Source organism: Onychostruthus taczanowskii, unplaced genomic scaffold (assembly GCF_017590055.1).
Source record: "Onychostruthus taczanowskii isolate IOZ18803 unplaced genomic scaffold, ASM1759005v1 scaffold20, whole genome shotgun sequence".
Classification (NCBI taxonomy): Eukaryota; Metazoa; Chordata; class Aves; order Passeriformes; family Passeridae; genus Onychostruthus; species Onychostruthus taczanowskii.
Window position 1 is genome coordinate 7,561,419 of NW_024499240.1, and position 12,849 is coordinate 7,574,267.

Consider the following 12,849-nt stretch of genomic DNA (forward strand, 5'->3'; position numbering starts at 1 on the left):
CATGAAAGGAATTTGAGGTTTCTCACAAGATGGAAGAAGCCATACAACAGTAACAACAATAAATGACAGGAACAGATTCAAGAACATATATGTATAATAAAAAGATACATAACCAGAAACATTCAAAGCTTTGATTCAGTGTCACACAAAATGTGATCTCCAGCTCTGTAAAAGCATCAGCATATCAGCATCATGCTGATATTACGAAGTCATTTATATGGTAGAAGCACACAAAAGCAAACCTGCCAAGCCCCCATGCTCAGCATGAAACATGATGTTGGCTCCTAACTGCCCGTGACAATTCCCACAGTTATCAGAACCACATGGCAAAGCAGCCCTGTGATAGCTGTGTGTGGCAGGAAGCACCATGGTGCTGCATGAAGAGATTGCAAACCCACACACCCCTGTCAGCCACAGGCTCCCTGCAGCCCTTGTGTCTGCCTCGTGTGCCGGGGCTTTAACGCCAGCACGCTTCCTTCATTTTTAACAATCAGGTTAGTATAAATCTTCCCCTCCGAACAAGAAGGAAGTTCTCCTTTCCTTGCTCAAGATCCAGATGTTCAACAAAAAATAAAGAAAGAAAAGTCAGATCCTTTCTTGAAAAACTGTGATACAGAAACTTGATCAATATTCTAATTTACAGTTAAGAAAAAAAAGGTGAAAAGCTTCTGAGAGCTGAATAACACATTAGAGAGGTGCAGGGTTCCTACAATAGCATGGTTCTTCCAGATCTTTTACACTGCAACAACACGGCACCACCAAGTTATATGCAGAAATATTGGCTAATGCAAATTCACTGGAAGTGGTAAAAACAAGAATTACACCACACATGTTTTGTCCACCTCTCACTGCCCCAATCTATTTGAGTTACATAATAGATTGCAATTATGATGGGGACAATTGAGACTCAACAAATCTACCAGGTTAGCATAGCTGACAACATAACCACATTATGAAGTTGACAATATAATCAGATGTTGACATTACTTCTGTAAAAATTTGCTATTACTGATCATCAACGCAAATTTCTCTGATGCTGAAATTTGTAAAGCGCCATTGTCTGGTTTCTTAAGCTGGTTTTGTAACATTCATGAGATTGTGAGACTAACCTACATGCCAAGGAAGGACAGCAGATGTTGCTTGGAATGTTTTCTCCAACCTGTCTGAAAGAGGAAGAAAATGTCAGTGTAGGGTGCTCCTGCCTAGCCTTCCAGGAATATCACTGGCACCAGAGCATCTGTCACCTGCCTGCAGTAGAGAAGGGGTTCCTGAGTACAGTGGACTTAGTGGCTCACTTACAGTGGCATATTCAAACCTTGACCAGTAAAATTCATAGAAACAGAATCATTAAGTTTGGAAAAGACCTTCAGGGTCATCGAGTCCAACCTTTGACCGAACATCACCATGTCCATTAAACCATAGCACTAAACACCATGGCCAGCTGTTTCTTGAACACTTCCAAGGATGGTCACTCCACCACCCTCCTGGGCAGCTCATTCCAATGCTTAACTACTCTTTCAGTGGAGAAATTCTCCCTGATGTCAAGTCTCAACCTCTCCAGGCACACCTTGAGGCCATTTCCTCCCATCCTGTGTCTCCTGTCACCTGGGAGAAGAGGCCAACTCCACCTGGCTACAGCCTCCCAACAGGGAGTTGTGAAGGGTGGTAAGGTCACCCCTGAGCCTCCTCTTCTTCAGGCTTAATGACCCCAGCTCTCTCAGCCACTCCCTGCAGGATTTATTCTCTAAAGCTTCAGCACTTTCAGACACTTTTAAAAGAAGAATGACTTCCATCTTTATTTTATATACTTGCAGACTATATATTAATTGTCAGCATTTAATGCTCTTACATAGAATAAGACTATAGCACTCAGTATCCCCATCCATATGTGCTTAATGCTTTCACATTACTTATGGGACTAGGAGTGTCATTAGTCCATTTGAGGTGTCAAACATGACAATGAGGTTCTGCTGTTTCTGATGCCACCTGTCTAAAATAAAGTGAAATTCTCCAGAGTGGAATCTGACAATACCTGAGCAAGTACCAGTGAAACACAAAGCACGTCAAGCCTATTGCTACTCCACATAGCACAAAATTTCTTTATTTCAGAAGCTCCAGGAGCCAGGCTCTAGTTTTAACAATTTGAAAAGCACTCACTGATGAAAAAAATTCAAGATTTACCGTGATTCCTTAGGGCAAAATAGCTTCTTTTTAAAAGAAACCCAACTGATGGGCTCTTTAAGTTACAAGATCATATTTTCCTTCCCCTCACAGACTGAAGATTAGTCAAGACAATCAAAGTAATGAGAACAGCTACCTCATTAAAGAAAAAAAAGAAAAGACAATGTAATTTGCTGCAGAAATTGTAAAAAAAGCAGGAGACTGCAAGAGAAAAAGATTCTCTCACTGTTGAGGCACTTACATGCTGCAGCACAGAATGTATCCGCAGCCTGGGCTCCACCACAGAGCTGCTAGAAATGCTTGGCAAGTTGCTTAAATCACTCACCTCTAGCACACGGCTTTGCTAGGAGCCTGAGTGGCTGGAGTTCACAGAGTTGCTGTATTAGAGCTCAGGCTCTAATGGAGCATTGCTGGAGTCTCCTCCTGCCACTCAAGACAGCAGTTCTGCTGTGAGCACACCCTACATCACTCTGAGGGCTGGCACACCACACCCCAAGACTCAGCCCAGGCATTAACATTGCTGAAGAGCCCTCTCTGTGCCGAAGTTTCCCCTTATGTCAGGAGAATGCTCTTTTATTTCTATCATGGAAATGTTGCAAAGATTTTAAAAATTTCTTTTACAACTGTTGAAGCACATATTACCCACGCTGTGCACAAAGTGTGGTGAGAAGAAAACAAAAGTTACTCTTGATTACACCCACTAACAGACCCAGCTAAGGTTGTATTGCATTTCCCAGTTTTCACATGCTTAACCTTGCAAGTCTTAAACTCTCAAAATGCTGTTTGAGGTTTAAAATATTGGTATTCTTATTCTCTGATTAACAAGGGACAAAGACAAGTATCAAACATGGTACTGGCTATGCAGAGACCCCACCATCTACAAAATAAGCATCTGTCTGGCATAGACTGCACCTGCATTGCAGACAACAGACTGCAGAAATAGACTAAGGCTGAATCTTTCCCGTGATTTTTGATGCAGATTCATGAGGGGTTTTCTTAATTGTAACATCTTAAATAATCTCATTTTAACAAAAAGATGAAGAGCACCTAGGCACGCACAGGCATTTGCAATTTCAAGTCAAAGATTCAACATCCACTTATTAGCAGGTGGCCAAAGGAAGAAAGATTATGCAATTTCTTTTTTTGGTCACATGCAGTCATGCAAAGAAAGAGACTAGGTATTCCTCTACTAGCTTTTATTAGTATTTTCGTTATAAAATCCCATTAGGAGCTTCCTGCATCATCTTGGAAAGTCTTGCTGCAAAGAGCGGAGTAAGAATTTTAGGGTGTTTACTTATTATCTTATCTAAATTCATCTTCTCTGGAATACACCTTGATAATGAGTCTTAATGCTTAATTTTTTTTTTTTTTTCCTTGGCTTAGGAAAACAAGCTTCCCTGGAATCAAAATTATTTCAGATACAATTGGACACTGTAAAGTGTAAACTACATGACATAAAAATCACATTAAACTTTTTTCCTTATTTCCATTTTGAAGCAGACCATAGCAATATTACCTGCTACATCACTGATTCTTAACCTAATTATCTTTGAAATTGTATCAAATTATATTAGAACTAAGGACACCTGATAGTCTACTATATCTAAATGGGATGTACTGAGAAGTGTCAAATTAAAATACAACAGCATGTGTTGTTAAACAAACTGCTCCCATATGTTTAGCTTTCTGGTACCTACACAAGTACGTATCAAAAGAACAAGCACCATAACCAGTTGTGTTATAAACTCATTAGATCTTACAAGTTCAGTAACATTGAGAAGTGTTAAAGATTCATTGGAGCACATCCTCTTCTAGGAAGCAGCACTACACCAGTCTCCAGTAAATAACTCAATTAGGAGCTACTCAGTGTGAGACCACTGGCTGTAGAATGGCAGCAGTTTGACTGCCACGATGTTACAACGGCCTCAGAAACCATAAATATACAATGGCACAGAAAAATAAACAACAAAACAAAGAAAACTTTCTTTTTGAAATCATCATATAATTCAAGCTTCACCTCAAGTTCATTTTACTTTGCTCTCTTGACATGAATGCTGCCATTTCAGTCGCTGTTCTTCAGTGCCTGTAGTAGGTACACAGGCTTCCTTTACACACAAGACCTACCTGAGCCTTAGGGATCACTTTCCCTGCCACACAGGTGCAAATAATGGATACTATAGCAGAGCAAGGCTTTGAGCCTTGCTTGCAGGAGGAGCCTGTGAGACATCTCTCAGTGTGAATCAGTGTGCTCTAGGGACAAGACTAACCCACCTCACATGCAAAATGACTGACTGAGCTGCAGGTGTGCCCCATACTTTCAGCACTGGCATGTCTGCACCAGGCAGTTTGCCAGCAGAAAGCAGAGAGCAATGAGAAGCTGCCCGGTCTATTTCAGAATCACAGCATCTCACCAGTACACAGCACATCATCCCATCACACAGAAAGTTACCAGGTGTAGAAACTGTGAACCAAGGTGCATAACTATGCAGAGCCTGCATTCTGCCACAAAGTGCATTTCACCTATTTGTAAACTGAAACCTATTTAATGCCATTTCTGTGTTCAGTGCAATCTCACAACATTTTAAAACCCGTGAAACATTATGTTTTTGTTGCATGGCTATGGAATTGAAAAACATGTAGGCATATAAAGTGAGGTGAAAAGGACCTCAACTGTCTAAAGCTGCTGCTTGTACTCATGAGTCTAGCTACTGCTCCCTCTTAAATTCCTTATTATAAATGTTTAATAACCAAAAAATGTCGTTGGCAATAAACTAAGATTTATTGAATCATTTCTGAGGAGTGAAGCATTAACAGTGTTTTCCTACCAGGTTAACTTGCTCATATTCAAACAATCATCAATAATGTAAACAGCACAGTTGTAACATGCCCCATTGTGTATTGGCATCACCTGTCACTACAAGAGCTGTCTGGTAGTTCAGCAGCAGCAAATTGTTAAGGTACCAATATTGATAAGCAACAGACTGGGGCTGCACTGATATAGTTAGATTGGTTTACAAGGCTTCTATTTCTGCAAGCCTTGGAAGCTCAGGTTGTCTAATGAATTTTTAACGTGTCAATTAATATGTTTATAGAAAGCAATGTCAGCTTTAGCTAATATATAAGAAGAATCATAGTTGCACGCAAAATGTACAATGTGTTAAAGCTCTAAGCTTCATGTTTGAGAAGCTGAAAAGAATTATTGCATGTGATCTGAGGACAGCAATCACTTAGAAAGGAAAAATAAAAAATGTGTAAGGTAATGGGCATGATTAATCACTCTGGGAAATACTAGCATAATTTCATGGAACGTGACATATTGCAGGGCATCAGAAAAAAAGGCTTTATTTGTGGCAAACAGAGTTAGACCCTCACTTCCTAGCACCAAAAGATACCTTATACCAGAACAAATTACCAAGTATTTTGTTATTTTTACCAACACACTACCAATAACATAAATTAAGCAATGCTTTCTTAATAATACTCAGTGCCCTCACTGAATCTGAATGTAACTGTGTTAGAACACTAGCTACTCTTTGGCAACACTTTCTCCAACAATATACAACTACATCAAACACTGCACAGTGCAGAGACAATTTTTGCCATAATTACTCTGCTTGCTTTGTAAATTACATAAAGTCAGAAAACATGCTAATTTTGTGAAAAAACCCATTTTTTTAAAATCCTTAGGACACAAGTTTTCAAAAAGTTTTAGATGTTTTGTTTTTAAAACATCGGCCTCTGTTAAATAATGAAAATTATAAACTTCCTATTGTAAGATCATGCACGCTCTGTGAAATTGCAGTAAAAAGACAAATTTTATATTTGAAAAGAACCTGTACCTTTTTCATGTGTAGGCAAAATAACAATAGGAAAGAGCCCTTCAATCTGCATTTGATCTGCATCTGCAGTTGGGCAAGCAGAGTATGTGGTGAAAATCTAGCAACCTATGCAGCCAGAGGGATGTTACAGTAACATAAGAGAGTGAAGTTCCTGTAATTCTTTCAACTCTGTACATTCATCAGCCTGAGAATAAAATATTCAAGTGCATTCTATGGATCTGGGGAAATTCCTCCTTTGTTAACTGGGGTATTATGGCATTTAACATCTGCCACTTCCTTCACTGCATCAGAGGTAATTGAGAATCACATAAGATACAATACTCACAATTGTGTCTTGATGGGTGACATATATTAAGCATTACATTTGCAATGCAAAAGTTACAGAACCAAAATATTTATCTGCTGCAAGTTGTAATTCAAGGAATTCCAAAGGGCTTAAGGCATATTACAAAGAGCAGAATTTCAGAAAGCAAGCTATTCAGACTGCAAAGTCATCTTTTCTTCACATTAACTACAGATGACCTGAGCTTTGCAGGGTATTTCAGTACACTAGAGAGCACCTTGCACTCCAGTTCTGTACTCTGTTACATCCCAACACAGCCTGATGAATGCTTTGAGATTTGGGACTGCCACAACTGTACCATATGCTCATTTTGAAAATGACAGGAATGCCCCATCTCATAAATTCTCAAGCTCGGAGAGCAAACATACTCAAACCACAATCCCTTGTGATAACCTGAAGAGGAAAAACCGCAAGAGCTGTAAAACATCTGTTATGTTTTATGCAGTAATCCTCATTGCTGTTCAAAATCTTAGGACTTCCAGAGCTAATTAACTAACAAGCCTACACTCCCCCAAAAGATTATCTTCCACAAGGCCTTTTGCTGCTTTTATACATACTTATCCCTGAGCAACTCGAGGAGGAAGACAGCCTCATGCAGAGGGAGCACAGGAGGGATGGACAGCTCCTGTTAGTACATGAAGAGGCAAGTCAGCACAGTGTCTTGACACCTGCTGGTTTTTGTTAATATTTTTATGTTTAACCAAGCATTTGTATATGTGCTATATAATACACTGGGGGGAAAAAATGTAAGACCTTGGTAGCTGAGTGAAAATGTCTTGTAAACAGGATAGTTGCCTTTCTAAACAAAACAAATTGAAAGCCAAACAACTGAAAAACAAAAACAAAAACAAAAAACAAAACAACCAAAACAAATAAGTTATTAATGTGACCAGTGTCATTACTACTGGTTTATCTTCCACCTTCAGATTTCACACAAGCATATCAATTCCCATCCACTGGAAGAAGTCTGAGGTACAAAAAACCCATTTGGCAAGACCAAACACCAGAAAAAAGTTGGCAACTATAGAGGAATACCCTAGAAAAAGAGCACAGGAACAACACTGTCCCCCCCTTTAAGCAGTCTACTAACCCGGTGAACTGAAAGGAGTAGCAAGATTCCTTCTTTGGAAAAGGAGAAGCAGCATAACCCACCCACAGCAGTCTAGTGTCAGCTCTGGACCACACAAAGAGACACCTTTTCCTTGTTTTCAGAACTGCACTAACCGGGCAGAGGGTGGCTGCAGCCACTGGAGAGCACAATGCTGCCACGAGAGGCAGAATCTTCGAAGAAGCTGCTAAATCCAGGAGCCTGGGCATCCCACCAGGATCCTGCCACTGCCTCTCGTTCTGGACCTGCAGCAGCAGTGCTTCCTCCACACCTGCTGCAATCACACAGGTGCATCCCCGGTGACTTCAGGCTTTTACACTGGGTTTCATGTTACATTTCGTTCCGACAAGAAAACACACATGTTCTTGACAGCAAGAGGACTTCTTTTGTATCTCATTTTTGTACTTTGTCCAAGGCAGCAATAAAACAGCAGCAGAGAGTATGGAAATAAAATTATCATCTTTCTCCTCCCATAACTAATAGTTAGCTGAAGTTAAATTGGGATTTGAAGATTTGTTGGAACTTCTGAGGGCTCATAGTGCCACACTTTTCTAACTTCTCCATTTATAGATTTCCCACTCAAGTTTAACAATACATATCTAATGCCAAGCTCCCAACCTTTGAAACCCATGAAAAGAGTTCCCAAGTTTGATCAAGAGTCAAAAAGAAGAAACAACAAACCCAAGCCGTCACACGTGCATGAATATTCTGACAATTCCTCTGAAACAAGGGCGTTTCTCGCCTGTAGCTGCAGAAAATACAATCTTGTACCTACCGCTTCTCTGCGTATTTTGAAACGGTGTCAACAGGACATAAACTTTAACATTTTAAGCATACCATCACCGTCCACGGGCTTGCGATGCAAAGCACTTTCACTCACCACGCGTAATTAGCTCATCAAGGATGACTCCTTCATGTGGGTTACTTCCTCCTTTCCCGAAGAAATTTAACTTTGCCGAAGTCGTCGGGATTTAAACAACAAGAAAGCCGAGCAGTGCTCATGCAACTCCTTCTTTTTAAGAAGTCACTCCGCGTGCCAGGAAAGCGGGGCTCGGTCCAGCCTCGGAGCCCGGGAGCAGGAGCCCCGCACCTTTCCCACGTAACAAAAATGGTTACGCAAATCCCAGGCGCTGCCGAAGCCCCTGACCTATTTAGAGACGCGCTTTATCCTCCCCGCAAACCAGCGATGCTGCGGAGACGCCGCTAAGCCGCTGGCAGCGCGCACCGCGCCCGGGCCGGAGCACAGCCCGGAGGACAGACCGGGGACCCCGCTACCTGCGGCTCCGGCCGCCAAACTTTGCCCGGCGGCGGCCGCGGAGCGGGCGGGCTGCTCCGGGGCTCCGGCTGCGCATCCCCGGCTCGCCCCGCGCCGCGACACGGAGCAAGGTCCGCGACACGGAGCAAGGTCCGCGACACGGAGCAAGGTCCGCGACACGGAGCAAGGTCCGCGACACGGAGCAAGGTCCGCGCCGCCCCCGCTCACCTCAGCAGCCGCCCGCAGGGAAGGAGGCAGCGCGGCACCGGCGGGCGGGCGCCGCAGCCCCGCTCCTGCCGGACCGCAGCGAGCTCGGCGCAACTCCGCCGGAGCCCCACGGCTCTCCCGAGGCGTCCGTTCCTCTGTATGTCCGTCTGTCCGTGTGTCCGGCCGGCCGTGCCCGCTCCCCGCCCCGCCCGCGGGCTCAGGTGGGGCGGGGGCCGGGGTCGGCACGCGGCGGGGCTGGAGGGGTTCTCCGCCAGCCCAGCGGCACTGCGAGCCCAGCGCCGGCCGGACGCGGCCGCCTCAGTGTGCCCGGAGCCGCTGGGGCTCGGCGTGCCACAGGCAGCGCAGCCTCGTCCCGGGGGCGACAGCCGTGAGAAACAATTCCCGAACACCCAGCTGGAACAGCTCCCGCTTTCCTTACTCCTTCAGCTTTGGTCGTCAGGGGTTGCTCTTCGTTCCCCGAATTCACACAAACCCGTAGTCAGCCTCCCAGCGCTCCTGTCAGGGCTTTAAATCAATAGCCGCTGCTCCTCGGCTCTGTACTGTAAAACGCAAACCTGTGTCCTAAATGTAAACATTACACTAGAAAACATCAGGTTTTGTAAGTACTTAAGAGAAAAATAATAGTGCTAATGGTAGAAACATCAAAATCAATGCAAACTTAAGTGTAAGAGACTTACCAGCATTTCTATAATTTGAGTTAGCTTTTACAGTTTGAACACTGCTCCTGGAGAATGTGATGCAAACAAAGGGAATCCTACAGTATTTAATTTGTTATCCTTCTGCAGGAAGGAAAACAAGAACATTTAACACTGGAGAAAAACTTCTTGCTGAACTTTAATTTCAGCTTTTGGAGAAGAGCAGTGATATTTAATACTACTAAGAATTGCATCATACCTTGTTTACAGTTTTAAGTTCAATAAGTTCTTTTAGCACTCAAGACAGGAAATTATGAGAGTTTGAATTAATCATCCTATAAAAACATGAATATAGCCCTTCTTCTGGTGTTTTACCTACCACGAACTTTTTGCTCAGAAGAAATCTGAACTTTAAAGCATGCCTAAGTGTTTTTGAAAGATTTGCTGGTCTCCTACAGAGAGAAAGAGTAGCTGTAAATAGGACACTTTTTCCCCCCCCCCCCCCAGAAGTCCTGAGTTTGTCTGAATCTGTAGCAGCAGAATAGATGGCACAGTAGGAAAAATCCATTACTGAAAGTAGGAATGTTGGACCAGTGGTATAGGAATTTTGAATGCACACATCTGCTTCAGCAGCAAACAACAAGAACAGCAACAACAAAAATACCCAGAGAGGGATTGGGATCAGTCAGATGACAAATGGATCAAATTGATTATCTTGGAAAGGCATGTACATGTATGACTGCACATTAGTAAAATCCAAAATTTTCATATTTTATTATATTTTGTCTATCTTTTAGCCCTTTTCAAGACAAACTTGTAGTAAACTAGAACAGTCTCCAAAACACATTCAGAAATCTCAAAATAATTCTGACTGGACAAAAACTCAGCAACTTTCTCCTCATATCCAACTTTCAAGTTGTATGCTAAAGAACTAAGAATATTGCATCCAGGCAATACCATTTTATTTATGTAAGCAGCTGTTGTAGTTGCCACAGAGATGTTATTCAATCTTAAATAGAAAGGTGGTTTGCAAATGACCATTCACTGTATTTGCTGTTAGTATGAAAACGCATAACATTCTTCATAACAAGTACATTTCTGTTCAGTGGCTCATGATTAAAAAAAAAAAAAGATATTTCAGTGAGTTGTAACCAGCTTCCTATAGAGAGATGTAATGGGGAGTGATAATCATGTATGGTTTCAACCGCTTGATTGAAAAAGTATCTCTTGGGCTTGTCTTTGAAAGGCCAGTTCTCATCAGAAATAGCAAAATTTAACCCACAATTGTACACATCTTTATGATGCATTTCCCAGCTATCTTCCGCTGTGCAACTCACCAATCAGGACTCCAGGTGCCTATCAAATCCTGTGGTCTGCAAGATTGTGTAAGGGTGAAGGGTGAAAAATTTTAAACGCCCTGTGATCTGTATTATCAACGTGCACATTTCATCTGTATAAATGCTGAAAGCTATGAAATTATAGAATAATTGTAGAATATCAAAACAACTTCAAAAGTGATGTGAGCAACAGGAAGACCATTTAGCCTGGGAGATTTCATAAGGAGATAACAGGTCTGTAAATTCAGAGGAACCTATTGGAAAGGAGAGGCTGCTATTGGAATGCATTTCTACTGGAAATCTGCATAAAAACATATAAAACCAGGCAGAGGTGAGATCTTATCCTAAATAAGAATATGGAGAGTATGAAGACATGCTGAGTATGAATCAGAGTTGCATTTTATCACTTCAGACCTTTAAATTTGGGTCTACCAAAACAAACTTGGATGACTTTTCTAAAACATCTGTCACTGAACCTATGTTTAATGTGACACAAGTTTGTTTGTGGATGCATGCAGAATGACACATGCAAACAAAATTCTTAGAGATGCCTGCAGGCCAAAATCATTTCAGGATGTCCTGAGAGCTAGGAAATATTTTCTACAAAAGGCAGCAGTAATATTACATCTGGGTGACATTAAATATCATTTTATGAGGAGAGGTCACCACTGGGAAGCCTCAAGCAAGCCTCACGTTCATGACTCACCCTGTAAGAGACAGAGTGCCAGAAATCTTCTCTGTCCCCAGCAAACAAGGAAGCTGCTGTGTTCTCCACACGAAGCTATTTTTTTATATATATCTGAAAGGCCTACTACTTCTTTTGAGGAAGCCTTCATTTTTGTTTGACTGTTGTACCTTTTTTGAGAATTAAGGCTCAGTAATGTTTTACAATCATCCATTTTAAAAATAAGCTGCCTCAAAGGACCACGGGGCTTGAGGTATGACTAAAGACTTCTTGTTTGTTTGTTTATTGTCTATGCAAAATATGAAAATAGTATCCTAATGCTCCAAATGTTGATTTGCCTTTTTGGTGATCCCATATGGCAAATAATGAAAGGAATAACAACACCAAGTACTTTCAAGGTGTGTTACACAAGTATCTCTCTGTGGAAATAAACCAAGCATTTCCAGGACTTCTTCTCAACTGGCTTCTCCAGTGATAACCTATTAAATGTGAGCTTTGCTGAGAAGTGTTTCAGTAAAAGACACTTCAGAAATTGGGGGACCAGATGTAAACACAGAAACTACAGGTACAGTAATTTCAGTATTTCCCCTCCATTAAGTACCAATGCTTTTATAATGTGAGGTGTTTCTAAGTGATTACCTCGACACATCTTCTTTCGCAGAGTAGTTGCCCCAGATTCTCTAAAGTCAGATTGGCTTTAAGCGAATATGGGCAGCCTTCTGTGTTTGCTTTGCACTCTATCCATTCTAAGACAGTAATAGTTCTGTCACCATGTACATGAGAAGAAGGAACTTGAGAGGTGTTTGGTTTTGTGTTGTTTTTTTTTTCTTTTTTTATTTTTCCTGAAGAGACCTAGTAATTTCCATAGTCTTCAAAATTAAGGCCTGATAAGCTGAATTTTAATACAACACAGTTAAAAATCTTACTTTTTTTTTTGCATGGAAAAAGTATGGTGAAGAAACGATGACTGAATTAAGATCTTCTGTGCCTGAATCCATGTCCCAGTCCCTTACCAAATAAAGATTTTGGTATTTTCTCATAACCTTTCTTCAAAGACTTTGTTTGAGTTTTTCCCACTGGTATGCAGTTCCTTGTTTGTCACCTGGTTTGGTTTTTTACAATAAAGAGTTGTTTCTGGATCAAGTATTTTTAAAGACTTTAGAAACTTTATAGATTCCCTTAGTCAATTTAAAAATCACATCTGTATGCATGTCTTGAGTTTTGGTTCCTCTAAGGAA

At 41.5% G+C, this 12,849-nt stretch overlaps 1 protein-coding gene across 2 annotated transcripts in view; it reads right to left on the reverse strand.

Annotated features, from left to right (window-relative positions):
* ZNF385B (zinc finger protein 385B) overlaps window positions 1-9,759 on the reverse strand; it is a 156,856-nt gene extending 147,097 nt beyond the window's left edge. Inside the window, exon 1 of one of the 2 annotated variants that reach the window (XM_041403370.1) lies at window positions 9,632-9,759. The gene's annotated coding sequence lies outside the window, so the exon portion shown is untranslated. Of the gene's footprint in view, window positions 1-8,954; window positions 9,085-9,631 lie in introns of those variants that run through there. The other variant, XM_041403369.1, reaches the window with a different exon arrangement.
* Window positions 9,760-12,849: the final 3,090 nt, after the last annotated feature.